Below are 15675 nucleotides of genomic sequence, written 5' to 3'. Positions count from 1 at the left end.
TATATGAGGTTTGATTATTTATATTGAATTTGTGCTAGTATCAAGAAATACAAGGCTTACCTAATCAAGTTCAACACTTTCAAGAAAGAAAAGCACATTGTGCTCGTTTCCTTATGACCTCATAAAGAGCATGCAAAAGCTGTAGATTTACATCCTAATTAACTTATATAAACATAAAACAATGAAGATTAGATAATAAATGGGTCATAAATGTGAGAAAAATAAGAGACAGTGTTTTGTGTCAGGCCCTTTCTTACAGGAACTTTTCATGTCTATCTAAAACCAAAAGGTTGAGATATATTCTACTTTGCTCACAAAATAGAGATGAATTTGTTTTCCTTTTTATTTTAATTGTTACTCCTTGTGTAGGTACCTTGTAAAAAAAAGTTACCTTTACATTTTAAACAGAATAATCAATGAATATCATGTAGTTACATATACAACCCATCTACGTAACTTGACTCCTTTAACCGGTTTGACTTAAAAATAGTGTCTTATATTCCACTTTAAAATAGAATTATAGAAGCATTTCACCACTTTCTATTGTCTTAATTTGGGATAGGAAATGGTCTTTAAAATACATACCAATCACAAAACAATTTGCCAGGGCCTGTTGCATTCATTGAGGATTTGCAGCCCAAGTAATGGACGTGGGGAAATATTGTCCAGAACAATTAGCAAAGTCAGCCAGGTGAGCTGGTGTAGAGGATGCTACTGGATGCCACCCAGATCATCTTTCCAGCTGGGACACCCATTTCTCAAATGCTGTATATTTTAGCAGCTAAAAACTCACTTTGCTCCCCTCTCAGAAAAATTGTCCTCTGCCAAATAGAAGAAACTTCATGCTTCCTCCCTGAGAAGTCCGTCAATGGACTGATGGTACAAAATGCTGGCTATTTGACTTCAAGGGGAACTAACATTCTGATGTTATTTGGCCTCTAATACTTTTTCCATGGGATCATACTGAAGATTGTCTCCAGCTGAGACTAGGTTCTTACTGAGCTTTTTTTCTCTTACCCTGTCTTGCTTCCCTCATTTCTTTTCTCCTGAAAGCTTACTGTACTCTAGTTTATGATGTTTCCCATGGTGGTGTGAGTTAACAGTTATACATGTATACTGGAATTGAACAATTACATAAATTAATAGCAGTTTGTGGGAGCCAAAGTTCTCACTGTTTGAGTGAGAGGTTACATACAAGCAAGGGAAGAAGTCTAGAATGATCCTAGTGGTAATGTATTAGACTTGGAGACATCAGTATGAACTAATGTTTAGGATAATATGGATACAGTGATTATATATAGAAATAACAATAGATATGTGTACACACACAGACTAGTATGCACACATATATTTCCTTGCAGTGTCAGCTCAGGGGCCCTAGAAGCAGCAACACCCCTGTAGCAACAAACATACTTAGCACCCAGATCTTGGTTTTTAATACTATTCTCCAGTGAAAGGAATCAGGACTACTTGAAGAAATGGCTGATTCTACTACTGTGGCAGGCAATACAAGATGTTCCTGGAGAACATATTAGCACCACAGTGTAAGGAACTGCTTAAGCATACATATTCACAAACACATGCACACACACACACACAATAACCACAGTATCAAAAGGGCACAGAAGGCAACTGAAAGAGCTAATGATGGGCAAAGCTGGAGCAATTTGAGCAACAAAACAGTTTTGGATTATAACCTAATATATAAGGTAAATATTCATGAGTCCATATTGATACAAATAAATGATTGAATAAATTAATAAATGAGGAAGAATAGACAAAACTCCCACGTAGAGGATTTCTAAATAGCTTAATGTATCCCACCCTCAAAAAGGTAGAATAGAACTCCCACTCCTTAAGTGGGCTATGCACAGTGACTTCCAAAGAATACAATATGGAAAGGGGGGAAATACAAGGCTACAGTAGAGAAACCTGACAAACGCCACCTTAGCCAGGTGATCAAGATTAGCATTAACAGTGATAAGTGATGTTGATAGTATAGCTGACACTTGAATAACATGGGCTTGAACTGCTCTGGTCCACTTATATGAGAGTATTTTTCAGTAATAAGTACCACAGTACTGAATGATCCGTGGCTGGTTGAATTCCTCTATGCAGAACCGCTATAAGGAAGAGCGGCGGTTACGAGAAGACTATAAGTCATAAGTAGATTTTTGACTGCTGTAAGGGTCAGCACCCCTAACCATCATGTCGTTCAAGGGTCAACTGTATATACCCTTGATAAGATATGACAGCCACTTTACCTGTCTGGTATTTCTATCCAACACCCATACCCCCAGTCTAATCATGAGAAAAACATTAGACAACACCAACAGAGGTACAGTATACAAAACATCTAGTCAATAGTTCTCAGCACTGTCAAGATAATCAAGAACAAGGAAAGCCTGAGAAAGTGTCACAACAAAGAGGAGCCTAAGGAGACATGACAATTAAATATAATGTGGTATCTTAAATGGGATCTTAGAGAGAAAAGGAACATCAGGTAAAAACTAAGGAAATATGAATAAAGAATGGACTTTAGTTATTAATATGCATCAATGTTTACTCATTAATTGACATATGTACCATCTTTGCAATTTTTCTGTAAATCTGAAATGATTCTAAAATTTAAAACTTATTTTTAAAAAAATACTACTTTGAAAGGAACCATTGTTGCCACTTATATATATGTATATATGTATATATCCCTTTTCGTGTGTGGAGGTTTTAAGTACTGTACAAGCAAATTAGTATCACAAAACAGAAAGCATTTAAAGTTTAAGATTATATCTGAACAGAAAGTTCACTTTCTTTGTTTTTCTTTGGTAATTAGTTTGCTCCTGCTTATCTTTATTTTGAAAATATTCTGCATTGTTTTAGTATTTTATAATATCATATACATAAATTTTATAAAATTTTACTTATTGTTTTGTAATATTGTTTTCTGTTTTCTACAGTCTTATCTTTTGGATTTGTGAACACAAGAACTAATAAAAATTATTCTAGATGAATATGATTACATATACAGAAGAATTTCTTTTCAAAACAAAACCAGAACATCTTTAATTTTTAACTCTTTTCAGTTTTAGGCTGATATTTCAGTAACTTCCAGACCTCTTTTTCCTTCCCGTCTCAATGCTATAGGCTCTGTCTGATCAGAAATTCCTATCACAGTCATCGACTAGCTGAATTCAACATTTGATCTATTTGTTGTACAAGCCAATGTACAGACCTAGCGTGTACAACTTCTATCTTGCTCCTGACACTCAAGAAAGAGAAATACTTTAATCTCAAAAAGAAGTAAAATGAAATATCTGAATATGCTTGCTAAATTCATGTGATATTTAAAAACAATCTTAAAACTAGTATTAGGGCAAAACTCCATATATGATAAACCCAGAGTTAAGACATGGAGTCAATTTTAGACTTAAATTTATAATGCATAATAGATTTTTATCATGTATATATGTGTGTGCTCTATCTTCTTACAAAATTTAATGTTAAATAGCAATATATCTACATCTGGATATAACCTACATAGGTAAATGTCATATCTAACAAAAAAAAACATATTAAAAGGAAAAACTTCTTTCCCTTAGCAAATATGATCTAACTGGATTCTAATTACTACTGCCTATTAGTAAATAAAACATGCTTACATTTCACAAGCATGTCTGAATTTCACTAAGTCCACGTATCATGCCTGGGTGCTAATGCAAACAATACGTACATAAGTTTAAGTTTTTCCTCGAGAAAAAAATTGTCTTAGAAAAGACACATCATGTTTTTTGAGGTACTTGTTTTAATTTCTTAATTAAAATATTTAAAATGCTTCAATATCTAATTTATATTACTTTTCTAAATAACAATTTAATTCACCTCGTGCTTTCCTTTAGTAAATGATAAATATATAAACAACACATGCATGCTTTTACAAATGTCTGTGTGTGCGTGTGCATTATATACTATATCTGTACTCATATGCAAGATTAGGAAGTAAAGCATACATGCACAAATTTCACTTGATAAACAATCAATTTTGTTTTCATTAAATTATGCACAAAGTGCCCTATTTTCTATTTATCAGAACTGTTCCAAAATATCAAAGAACAGTAACCTATTTGTTTACCATATTTATTCTACATATGGCTTATTTGAAAATGTTAATCATTGTAAGTTTTGAAACTTTTAATTGAAAGCAGTTGCTATAGAAACGTGAAGTGTATTAATTTTACATCCATATAATATGTACATTTTATTTAGAAGCTAAGGATGAGAAAAGGAGTGAGAATATATAGTATCCTTAAATAAACTTAGTATATTAAAAATATCTAATACTTTGATTTAGCTATTGAATTACCAAAAGTAGTACTCGTATTCTATATTTATCCAAATATCTAGTCCTATTTTCTTACTTAAAAAAAATTAAAACAGCAATGAAAAAATAGTAGGTTCTCCAGAACTCTCTTTCTTCTAAAACGTTTACCTGAATAAAACTCTAATATTTAGTGTGGATGATTTAGGGTGAAGATTTTAATCTTTAAAGTGAGCAGTTTAGAATATATTCATGTGATTACTCATAGACCATGATGTTCAAATACTAATTACTGTCATTTCCTTTCACCATTTTATCAAAAAATAAAGAAATTTTGGGGTCAAATACTTTAAAATACATGTAAATGATACACATATACTTCTATGACTTTGATCTCCTACAATAATATAAAAATTCTGTTATATAATTCTCAAATCACAAGACAATTATAAGAGATAGGTGGGAGATATTAAATATATTTTACTTGTATTTAGTATTTTATGGATTAAATATTCATGTCCAGTTCACTAAAACTAGTAAAATTAATTTATGGAGAGCATTACACATTCAAGAAGTATATTTAACAATTACAAAAGCACGAGAAAAAAATGTATAAACTTGTACTACTGCAAAACCTGAAAGTGACCCTATAGAAAGAAGAGTCAAATCAAGGAAAACACTTTAATGGCTGGATATTTTCTTGCATATCAAAATAGTTTGCAGGCATAAAAACCAAATACAAAAACACATTAGTGTGTTTACAAATTACATTTAACTTTTACAAATTTAAGACCACAGACGAACAGAGCTGAGAAGAAGATTGTTTTACCATAGTTCGCATTTTTTTCACATTTTCTTCTACCCTCCTAGTCCAATTGATAATACAGATCACCAACATAAAGAAGCTTTTAGAAGATTTAAAAACATATGTATATCTTCTAAATGGATAACACATGAAATTTATTTAATATTATGCAGTAGTATTTACAAAGTTTTCAGGTGAAACACAGATTGTGATTATAGCACATTTTCAGAATACCTAGAAGAGTAACCAAATTGTTTGGTTTATAAAATCTCACAAACTTCTAGGTTGATGCTTGAGAGTTTCAATATATAAATTTTTTAATATGGAAATAATTATTTCTTTAAAGAGAAAGCTACAACTACATTGAAATTTTATATGTTTAAAACTAGACAGTTCTCAAGGTTCTTTATAAATTAACTTAGTTCCTAAAATAAATAATCCAAAAACCTCAAATACAACAAATAATTCCATCCAAATTTTGAAATGTTGACATGAAGATCCCTAAAAAAATCTTAAGCAGACCCCTCCCAAAGGAAAGAGAAGTGAGACTTATTTACACAAGGAGAATGTGATCTCCATAAGTCAGGCTTCTGAACTCTCTGAAGTTAAGTTCATTGCTAGAGAGATCAGATCAAGATTCTTGATCAACTTAGGGATCACAAATTTTTATAGAAAATCAAAATGATTCTTCAAGACCATAGGGTCACATTTGACTAACAATGTGAGCCACATATGTAATTTAAGTTTTTCTAGCAACATATAAATTATAAAGGCAAAAATAAACAGATGAAATTTTAATATTTGAAATAATCACATTAATGTAGAATCAACATAAAAATTATTGATGAAAATGTATTTCACATTTTTTTTTTTTTGCTAAGTTTTGAAATCTAGCATGTATTTTACATGTATCCATATCTAAATCTGGACTGGGTAGTACAGCACTATGACGTGTTAGAGGAACTTCAGTACCAGGAAGTTAAATAACATACAAATTTGAAATTCTCTGACCTGGGAGAATACTGGTCTCTGTTGCTTTGACTGACCTGTTGCTTTTTTGTTTAACACTTTAGAATCATGCTATCTATTTGAATGTCGCTGTTTCCAACAAACTAGCCAATTTTTGTCCTTCACAGCCTCAGAGAGCCCAGAGGAACCATCAATAACTCAGATCTAGTTTAATTTCCTTATTAACTTGATTCTGCATACTCTTCACAAGCAGTCTGGAAACTTGTTTTCCAAGCTGATTTCCCAAAGTCTAAGAACCATTGTTAAAGTCTCCAAACATCAGAAAAACTGAGTCACAGCCAACACTTTTCTGTCTTGAGAAACTGCCACTTTCTTAGGGAGTTTTTCCTAAGAGATGAAAGCAAAGCAAAAAAAGAAAAAAAAATGGCTACTACAATATTTGAGTAGAAAAGTTCTAAATATTTTACTCTGAAAATAATTATTTAAAATTGAAAATCATGAATTTTGGAAGAAAGACTTCAGCTAGACCACAAACGGAAGACAGAATCTGAATATTAAAATGAATGTAATATATATAATAGGTATATATTCTATATGCCTAGCAATAGAGATTCCATTTGTCAATGTTGAATTTGACTGGCTAAAATTTCCCATTTATCCTTCACATCAAAATATTGTCCTGTAATTAAAACTCCATTGTGTTGATCCTAAACTGTTAGAGTGCATTCTAAATTTGTTTCATTGCTACTGGAACATAAGATGTCATGACAGTCCATCACAATCTTTTGAATACAATTTCTATTTAAAATGTTTTATTCACTGTAGCAGTTCTTAAACATTACAGATAATAAAAAGAGGTCAAAAAATATGCCCTTCCATTTGTCACTGTTTGGCTTTGGATTATGAAAAGTGTGTTTAACCTTTTATTTCCTAGAGCAGAAATTATATAAAGGTATGTGAGTTGTGTAATAACCACACTATGAGTGTGCTCTTTAAGCCTCCAGGAAAGCACTGTGACATTCACTATTTAATGCTTTAAATTCGTGCTCTTGTAAAGGTCAGAGAAAAAAGAAAAATTTCAAGGCACTAAGTATAGTAAATGTGGGGAAAAACTTTGTGATTTGTTGAATGACTGTTTTAAAAGAAATCTAATATTTTCTAGACAAGTTGAACTATTAAGAATGTACGTGTTTTGCTATCATAATAAAAATGTCTTTCAAAACGAGTTGATCCATAAGGAATCTATGTGACATATAAACCTACAATCTAAATTTTAATTACAGAGAAAACATTAGGCATCTTTTTAAAAGCCTGTACCACCATTTCTGGGATCATGATGTCAATTCCCAAACGCATCTGAAGGACTTAATGTAGTTTCCACTATTAGTCTGGTGCTTGCTCATGATGAAGCAAAAGCCAATATGCCAGACAACTTCTATGAGTATTTTCCAAAACCATTTTCTCTTAGTAATTACAATGTATTTTAGGCTTCCAAAAAAATTAACAAATAAACCACTGAGAAAAAAATAGAAAAATATTTTCAGACTAATTGTTTATGAACATATGTGCTGGTCCTTCAGGGAAAAACTCTATTAAAGAGTTGTACTTTTTTTTTAAAGCATGCTGTTAAATGAATTACATGAGAAAATATTTCTTATTCTTATAATAAGGAAAATTATCATATTATATGACTAATAAAAAATAAAAACCAGACAACTTTTTATTTTTAGTAGTGACATTTGCCTCGACAATTCAAATTGCAACAAAAGAATTTTTCGGTAAGAAATATATACACATTGGAAACTCCATATTAGCCCATGAAAGAATGTAGCTCTCATGTTTTAAGGCTAATCTCTTTCTTTCTATCCCCTGGTCTCCAAAGGCATACACAAACATAATTTACAGTAAATGTAGAATAAAATTATTTGAAAACAATAGCAGGTTTGAGTGGCACCATCAATCATAAACCATGATGTGATTTCTACTTTTCCTCTAAATTTTATCATTTATCCAGATTTTCATGAAGAATAACTGATTGTTTCAACGTAGAGTTTCTAATCATTTTTCTCCTCTTTTACCACTGGCAGATAGTTGATAAACTCACCACCCCATTATATTTTCCTCCCTCTACCTCTTCACTCCAGTAGTTTCTCTAGTGCATAACTGACAAATTAAACTTACTAAAATATGACTTTTCTTATTATCTTTCCCCACCCAGCCCCTATAATGGTAAAATTCTTTGATGGCACCCCAGTAGCCAAAAAATATAGTAAGTAAGTAACACTGGTGTTAAAGATCATTCATGCTCTGATAATCAACTACTCTCTACATTTTGGCTTGTACAATACTACTCCCTCCATTAATCTCTCATCCAGTCTATTTAGTCGCTTTATTTTCTCTGAAACCTCCACCTCTGCAACTTCTCTCCTCTTACTCCTTATGCTGAGAATTCTCTTCTACTCATTTTCAATTATCTAGTTCCACACTTCCCTCCAAGGCACAGTTCTGCTAAGTCCCAACATGTAATATATAACACTATCCCTCTTTTGAACAGTTTATATGCTGTCCTTTTTCACATTTTAAAAAAATGTATACACTTTTATTTCTATATAGGTTTGCAATATCCCTGAGGACAGGCAACATCTCTTATTCACCTCTTAAGCCCTAGGATTCTAGCATAAGACTTGGATATACTTAGAGTCAAGTAACAATAAACGAAAGCAATATCTTGATACTGCTGACAATATTTCATGTTAAAACTATTTACCTTTGAGGTTGAAAAATACTTCAGCTTTCTGGCTACTAACAATCTCCTCAGTTCTACCTAAATAGACTACTAATAATAGCCATATGCTAGTAGATTTCATTTCTTCCCCAAAACAATGAAAACTCAGCAATTAACCAGTGGCTTCTGGTTTACCTTCCGTATTATCCACTGAATGTTAATTCTGTAGAATACAAAATTATTCTATCACAGAATATGCATTTTAATCATAAAATGCATACTGACAAAGTACTAAATGGTACCCAATATCATTAGTCATCTGAGAAATTCCAGTTAAATCATAATGACAGGAGAGACCTTCAAGATGGCAGAAGAATAAGACGTGGAGATCACCTTCCTCTCCACAAATACATCAGAAATACATCTACATGTGGAAAAACTCGTACAGAACACCTACTGAAAGCTGGCAGAAGACCTCAGACTTCCCCAAAGGCAAGAAACTCCCCACGTACCTGGGTAGGGCAAAAGAAAAAAGATAAAACAGAGACAAAAGAATAGGGATGGGACCTGCACCAGTGGGAGGGAGCTGTGAAGGAGGAAAGGTTTCCACACACTAGGAAGCCCCTTCACTGGCGGAGACTGCGGGTGGCGGAGGGGGGAAGCTTCAGAGCCACGGAGGAGAGCGCAGCCACAGGGGTGCAGAGGGCAAAGCGGAGAGATTCCCGCACAGAGGATGGGTGCCGACCAGCACTCACCAGCCCAAGAGGCTTGTCTGCTCACCCGCCGGGGCAGGCGGGGGCTGGGAGCTGAGGCTCGGGCTTCGGTCGGATCGCAGGGAGAGGACTGGGGTTGGATGCATGAACACACCCTGAAGGGGGCTAGTGCGCCACAGCTAGCTGGGAGGGAGTCCGGGAAAAAGTCTGGAATTGCCTAAGAGGCAAGAGACCATTGTTTTGGGGTGCGTGAGGAGATGGGATTCAGAGCACCACTTAAACGAGCTCCAGAGATGGGCGTGAGCCGCGGCTATCAGCGCGGATCACAGAGACAGGCATGAAATGTTAAGGCTGCTGCTGCCGCCACCAAGAAGCCTGTGTGCAAGCACAGTAGACTATCCACACCTCCCCACCCAGGAGCCTGTGCAGCCCACCACTGTCAAGGTCCCATGATCCAGGGACAACTTCCCTGGAGGAACACATGGTGCACCTCAGGCTGCTGCAACATCACGCTGGGCTCTTCATCCACAGGCTCGCCCTGCATTCTGTACCCCTCCCTCCCCCCGGCCTGAGTGAGCCAGAGCCCCCTAATCAGCTGCTACTTTAACCCCGTCCTGTCTGAGCGAAACACAGACGCCCTCAGGAGACCCACACACAGAGGCAGGGCCAAATCCAAAGCTGAACCCCGGGAGCTGTGCAAACAAAGAAGAGAAAGGGAAATCTCTCCCAGCAGACTCAGGAGCAGCAGATTAAATCCTCACAATCAACTTGATGTACCCTGCATCTGTGGAACACCTGAATAGACAACGAATCATCCCAATATTGAGGCAGTGGACTTTGGGGGTAATGATTTTTTTTTTTTTTTCCTTTTTCTCTTTTTGTGAGTATATATGTGTATGCTTCTTTGTGTGATTTCGTCTGTATAGCTTTGCTTTTACCATTTCTCCTAGGGTTCTGTCTGTCCTTTTTTTTTTTTTTTTTTTAAGTATACTTTTTAGCACTTGGTATCACTGGTAGATTTGATTTTTGCTTCGGTTGCTCCCTTCTTTCTTTCTTTTTCTTTAATTTTTTTTATTTTTAATAATAATTTTTTATTTTAATAACTATATTTTATTTTATATCATTTTTCTCTTTCTTTCTTTTGTTTTTTCTCCCTTTTTCTCTGAGCCGTGTGCCTGACAGGGTCTTGGTGCTTCGGCCAGGTATCAGGCCTGTGTCTCTGAGGTGGGAGAGCTGAGTTTAGGACATTGGTCCACCAGAGACCTCCCAGCTCCACGTAATATCAAATGGCGAAAGCTCTCCCAGAGATCTCCATCTCAGCGATAAGACCCAATTCCACTCAACGACCAGCAAGCTACAGTGCTGGACACCCTATGCCAAACAACTAGCAAGACAGGAACATGACCCCACCCATTAGCAGAGAGTATGCCTAAAATCATAATAAGGTCACAAACACCCTAAAAAACACAACCAGATGTGGTCCTGCCCACTAGAAAGACAAGATCCAGCCTCATCCACCAGAACACAGGTACTATTCCCCTCCACCAGGAAGCATACACAACCCACTGAACCAACCTTAGTCACTGGGGGCAGACACCAAAAACAATGGGAACTACAAACCTGAAGCCTGTGAAAAGGAGACCCCAAACACAGTAACTTAAGCAAAATGAGAAGACAGAGAAACACACAGCAGATGAAGGAGCAAGGTAAAAACCCGTGAGACCAAACAAATGAAGAGGAAATAGGCAGTCTACCTGAAAAAGAATTCAGAGTAATGATAGTAAAGATGATACAAAATCTTGGAAACAGAATGGAGAAAATACAAGAAACGTTTAACAAAGACCTAGAAGAACTAAAGAGAAAACAAACAATGATGAACAACACAATAAATGAAATTAAAAATTCTCTAGAAGGAATTAATAGCATAATAACTGAGGCAGAAGAACGGAGGAGTAACCTGGAAGATAAAATAGTGGAAATAACTACTGAAGAGTAGAATAAAGAAAAAAGAATGAAAAGAATTGAGGGCAGTCTCAGAGATCTCTGGGACAACATTAAACGCACCAACATTTGAATTATAGGGCTCCCAGAAGAAGAAGAGAAAAAGAAAGGAACTGAGAAATTATTTGAAGAGATTATAGTTGAAAACTTCCCTAATATGGGAAAGGAAATAGGTAATCAAGTCCAAGAAGCACAGAGAGTCCCATACAGGATAAATCCAAGAGAAACACGCCAAGACACATATTAATCAAACTATCAAAAATTAAATACAAAGAAAAAATATTAAAAGCAGCAAGGGAACAACAACAAATAACACAAAAGGAATCCCCATAAGGTTAACAGCTGATCTTTCAGCAGAAACTCTGCAAGCCAGAAGGGTGTGGCAGGACATATTTAAAGTGATGAAGGAGAAAAACCTACAACCAAGATCACTCTACCCTGCAAGGATCTCATTCAGATTTGACAGAGAAATTAAAACCTTTACAGACAAGCAAAAGCTAAGAGAATTCAGCACCACCAAACCAGCTTTACAACAAATGCTAAAGGAGCCTCTCTAGGCAGGAAATATAAGAGAAGGAAAAGACCTACAATAAGAAACCCAAAACAATTAAGAAAATGGTAATAGGAACATACATATCAATAACTACCTTAACTGTAAATGGATTAATTGTCCCAGCCAAAAGACACAGACTGGCTGAATGGATACAAAAACAAGATCCATATATAGGCTGACTACAAGAAACCCACTTCAGACCTAGGGACACATACAGACTGAAAGTGAGGGGGTGGAAAAAGATATTCCATGCAAATGGAAATCAAAAGAAAGCTGGAATAGCAATTCTCATATCAGACAAAATAGACTAAAATAAAGACTATTAGAAGAGACAAAGAAGGACACTACATAATGATCAAGGGATCAATCCAAGAACAAGATATAACAATTGTAAATATTTATGCATCCTACAATGGAGTACCTCAATACATAAGGCAAGTATTAACAGCCATAAAAGGAGAAATCGACAGTAACACAATCATAGTAGGGGACTTTAACACCCCACTTTCACCAGTGGAGAGATCATCCAAAATGAAAATAAATAAGGAAACACAAGCTTTAAATGATATATTAAACAAGATGGACTTAATTGCTATTTATAGGACATTCCATCCAAAAAAACAGAATACACTTGCTTCTCAATTGCTCATGGAACATTCTCCAGGAGAGATCATATCTTGGGTCACAAATCAAGCCTTGGTAAATTTAAGAAAATTGAAATCGTATCAAGTATCTTTGCCGACCACAGTGCTATGAGACTAGATATCAATTACAGGAAAAATCTGTAAAAAATACAAACACATGGAGGCTAAACAATACACTACTTAATAACCAAGAGATCATGGAAGAAATCAAAATGGGAATCAAAAAATACCTAGAAACAAATGACAATGACAACATGATGACCCAGAACCTATGGGATGTAGCAAAAGCATTTCTATGAGGGAAGTTTATAGCAATAAAATTCTACCTCAAGAAACAGGAAACATCTCAAATAAACAACCTAACCTTACACCTAAAGCAATTAGAGAAAGAAGAACAAAAAAACACCAAAGTTAGCAGAAGGAAAGAAATAATAAAGATCATAACAGAAAGAAATGAAGGAAACAATAGCAAAGATCAATAAAACTAAAAGCTGGTTCTTGGAGAAGACAAACAAAATTGATAAACCATTAGCCAGACTTATCAAGAAAACAAGGGAGAAGACTCAATTCAATAGAATTAGAACTGAAAAAGAAGTAACAACTGACACTGCAGAAATACAAAGGATGAGAGATTACTACAAACAACTATATGCCAATAAAATGGACAACCTGGAAGAAATGGACACATTCTTAGAAAAGCACAACCTTCCGAGACTGAACCAGGAAGAAATAGAAAATATAAACAGACCAATCACAAGCACTGAAATAGAGACTGTGATTAAAAATCTTCCAACCAACGAAAGCCCAGGACCAGAGGGCTTCACAGGCGAATTCTATCAAACATTTAGAGAAGAGCTAACACCTTTCCTTCTCAAACTCTTCCAAAATATAGCAGAGGGAGGAGTACTCCCAAACTCATTCTATGAGGCCACCATCACCCTGATAAGCAAAACCAGACAAAGATGTCACAAAGAAAGAAAACTATAGGCCAATATCACTGATGAACATAGATGCAAAAATCCTCAACAAAATACTAGCAAACAGAATCCAACAGCACATTAAAAGGATCATACACCGTGATCAACTGGGGTTTATCCCAGGAATGCAAGGATTCTTCAACATACACAAATCAATCAATGTGATACACCATATTAATAAATTGATGGATAAAAACCATATGATCATCTCAATAGATGCAGAAAAACCTTTCAACGAAATTCAACACCCATTTATGATAAAAACCCTCCAGAAAGTAGGCATAGAAGGAACTTACCTCAACATAATAAAGGCCATATATGACAAACCAACAGCCAACATAGTTCTCAATGGCAAAAAACTAAAACCATTTCCACTAAGATCAGGAAGAAGACAAGGTTGCCCACTCTCACCACTATTATTCAACATAGTTTTGGAAGTTTTAGCCACAGCAATCAGAGAAGAAAAAGAAATAAAAGGAACCCAAGTCGGAAAAGAAGAAGTAAAGTTGTCACTGTTTGCAGATGACATGATACTATACATAGAGAATCCTAAAGACTCTTCCAGAAAACTACTAGAGCTAATCAATGAATTTGGTAAAGTAGCAGGATACAACATTAATGCACAGAAATCTCTTGCATTCCTATACACTAATGATGAAAAATCTGAAAGAGGAATTAAGGAAACACTCCTATTTACCACTGCAACACAAAGAATAAAATAACTAGGAATAAACCTACGTAAGGAGACAAAGACCTGTATGCAGAAAACTATAAGACACTGATGAAAGAAATGAAAGATGACACAAACAGATGGAGAGATATACCATGTTCCTGGATTGGAAGAGTCAACATTGTGAAAATGACTATACTACCAAAAGCAAACTACAGATTCAATGCAATCCCTATCAAACTACCACTGGCATTTTTCACAGAACTAGAACAAAAAATTTCACAATTTGTATGGAAACACAAAAGACCCCAAATAGCCAAAGCAATCTTGAGAAAGAAAAATGGAGCTGGAGGAATCAAGCTCCCGGACTTCAGACTATACTACAAAGCTATAGTAATCCAGACAGTGTGGTACTGGCACAAAAACAGATATATAGATCAATGGAACAGCATAGAAAGCCCAGAGATAAACCCACGCAAATATGGTCACCTTATTTTTGATAAAGGAGGCAAGAATATACAGTGGAGAAAAGACAGCCTCTTCAATAAGTGGTGATGGGAAAACTGGACAGCTACATGTAAAAGAATGAAATTAGAGCATTCCCTAACACTCTACACAAAAATAAACTCAAAATGGATTAAAGACCTAAATGTAAGGCCAGACACTATCAAACTCTTAGAGGAAAACCTAGGCAGAACACTCTATGACATAAAGCACAGCAAGATCCTTTTTGATCCACTTCCTAGAGAAATGGAAATAAAAACAAAAATAAACAAATGGTCCTGAATGAAACTTAAAAGCTTTTGCACAGTAAAGGCAACCATAAGCAAGACGAAAAGACAGCCCTCAGAATGGGAGAAAATATTTTCAAACGAAGCAACTGACAAAGGATTAACCTCCAAAACATAGAAGCAGCTCATGCAGCTCCATATCCAAAAAACAAACAACCCAATCCAAAAATGGGCAGAAGACCTAAATAGACATTTCTCCAAAGAAGATATACAGATGGCCAACAAACACATGAAAGAATGCTCAACATCACTAACCATTAGAGAAATGAAAATCAAAATTACAATGAGGTATCACCTCATACCAGTCAGAATGGCCATCATCAGAAAATCTACAAACAATATAAATGCTGGAGAGGGTGTGGAGGAAAGCGAACCCTCTTGCACTGTTGGTGGGAATATAAATTGATACAGCCACTATGGAGAACAGTATGGAGGTTCCTTTAAAACTAAAAATAGAACTACCATACGACCCAGCAATCTCACTACTGGATATATACCCTGAGAAAACCATA

Source organism: Balaenoptera musculus, chromosome 7, assembly GCF_009873245.2.
Source record: "Balaenoptera musculus isolate JJ_BM4_2016_0621 chromosome 7, mBalMus1.pri.v3, whole genome shotgun sequence".
NCBI classification, from domain to species: Eukaryota; Metazoa; Chordata; class Mammalia; order Artiodactyla; family Balaenopteridae; genus Balaenoptera; species Balaenoptera musculus.
This window is presented reverse-complemented; position numbering follows the sequence as displayed.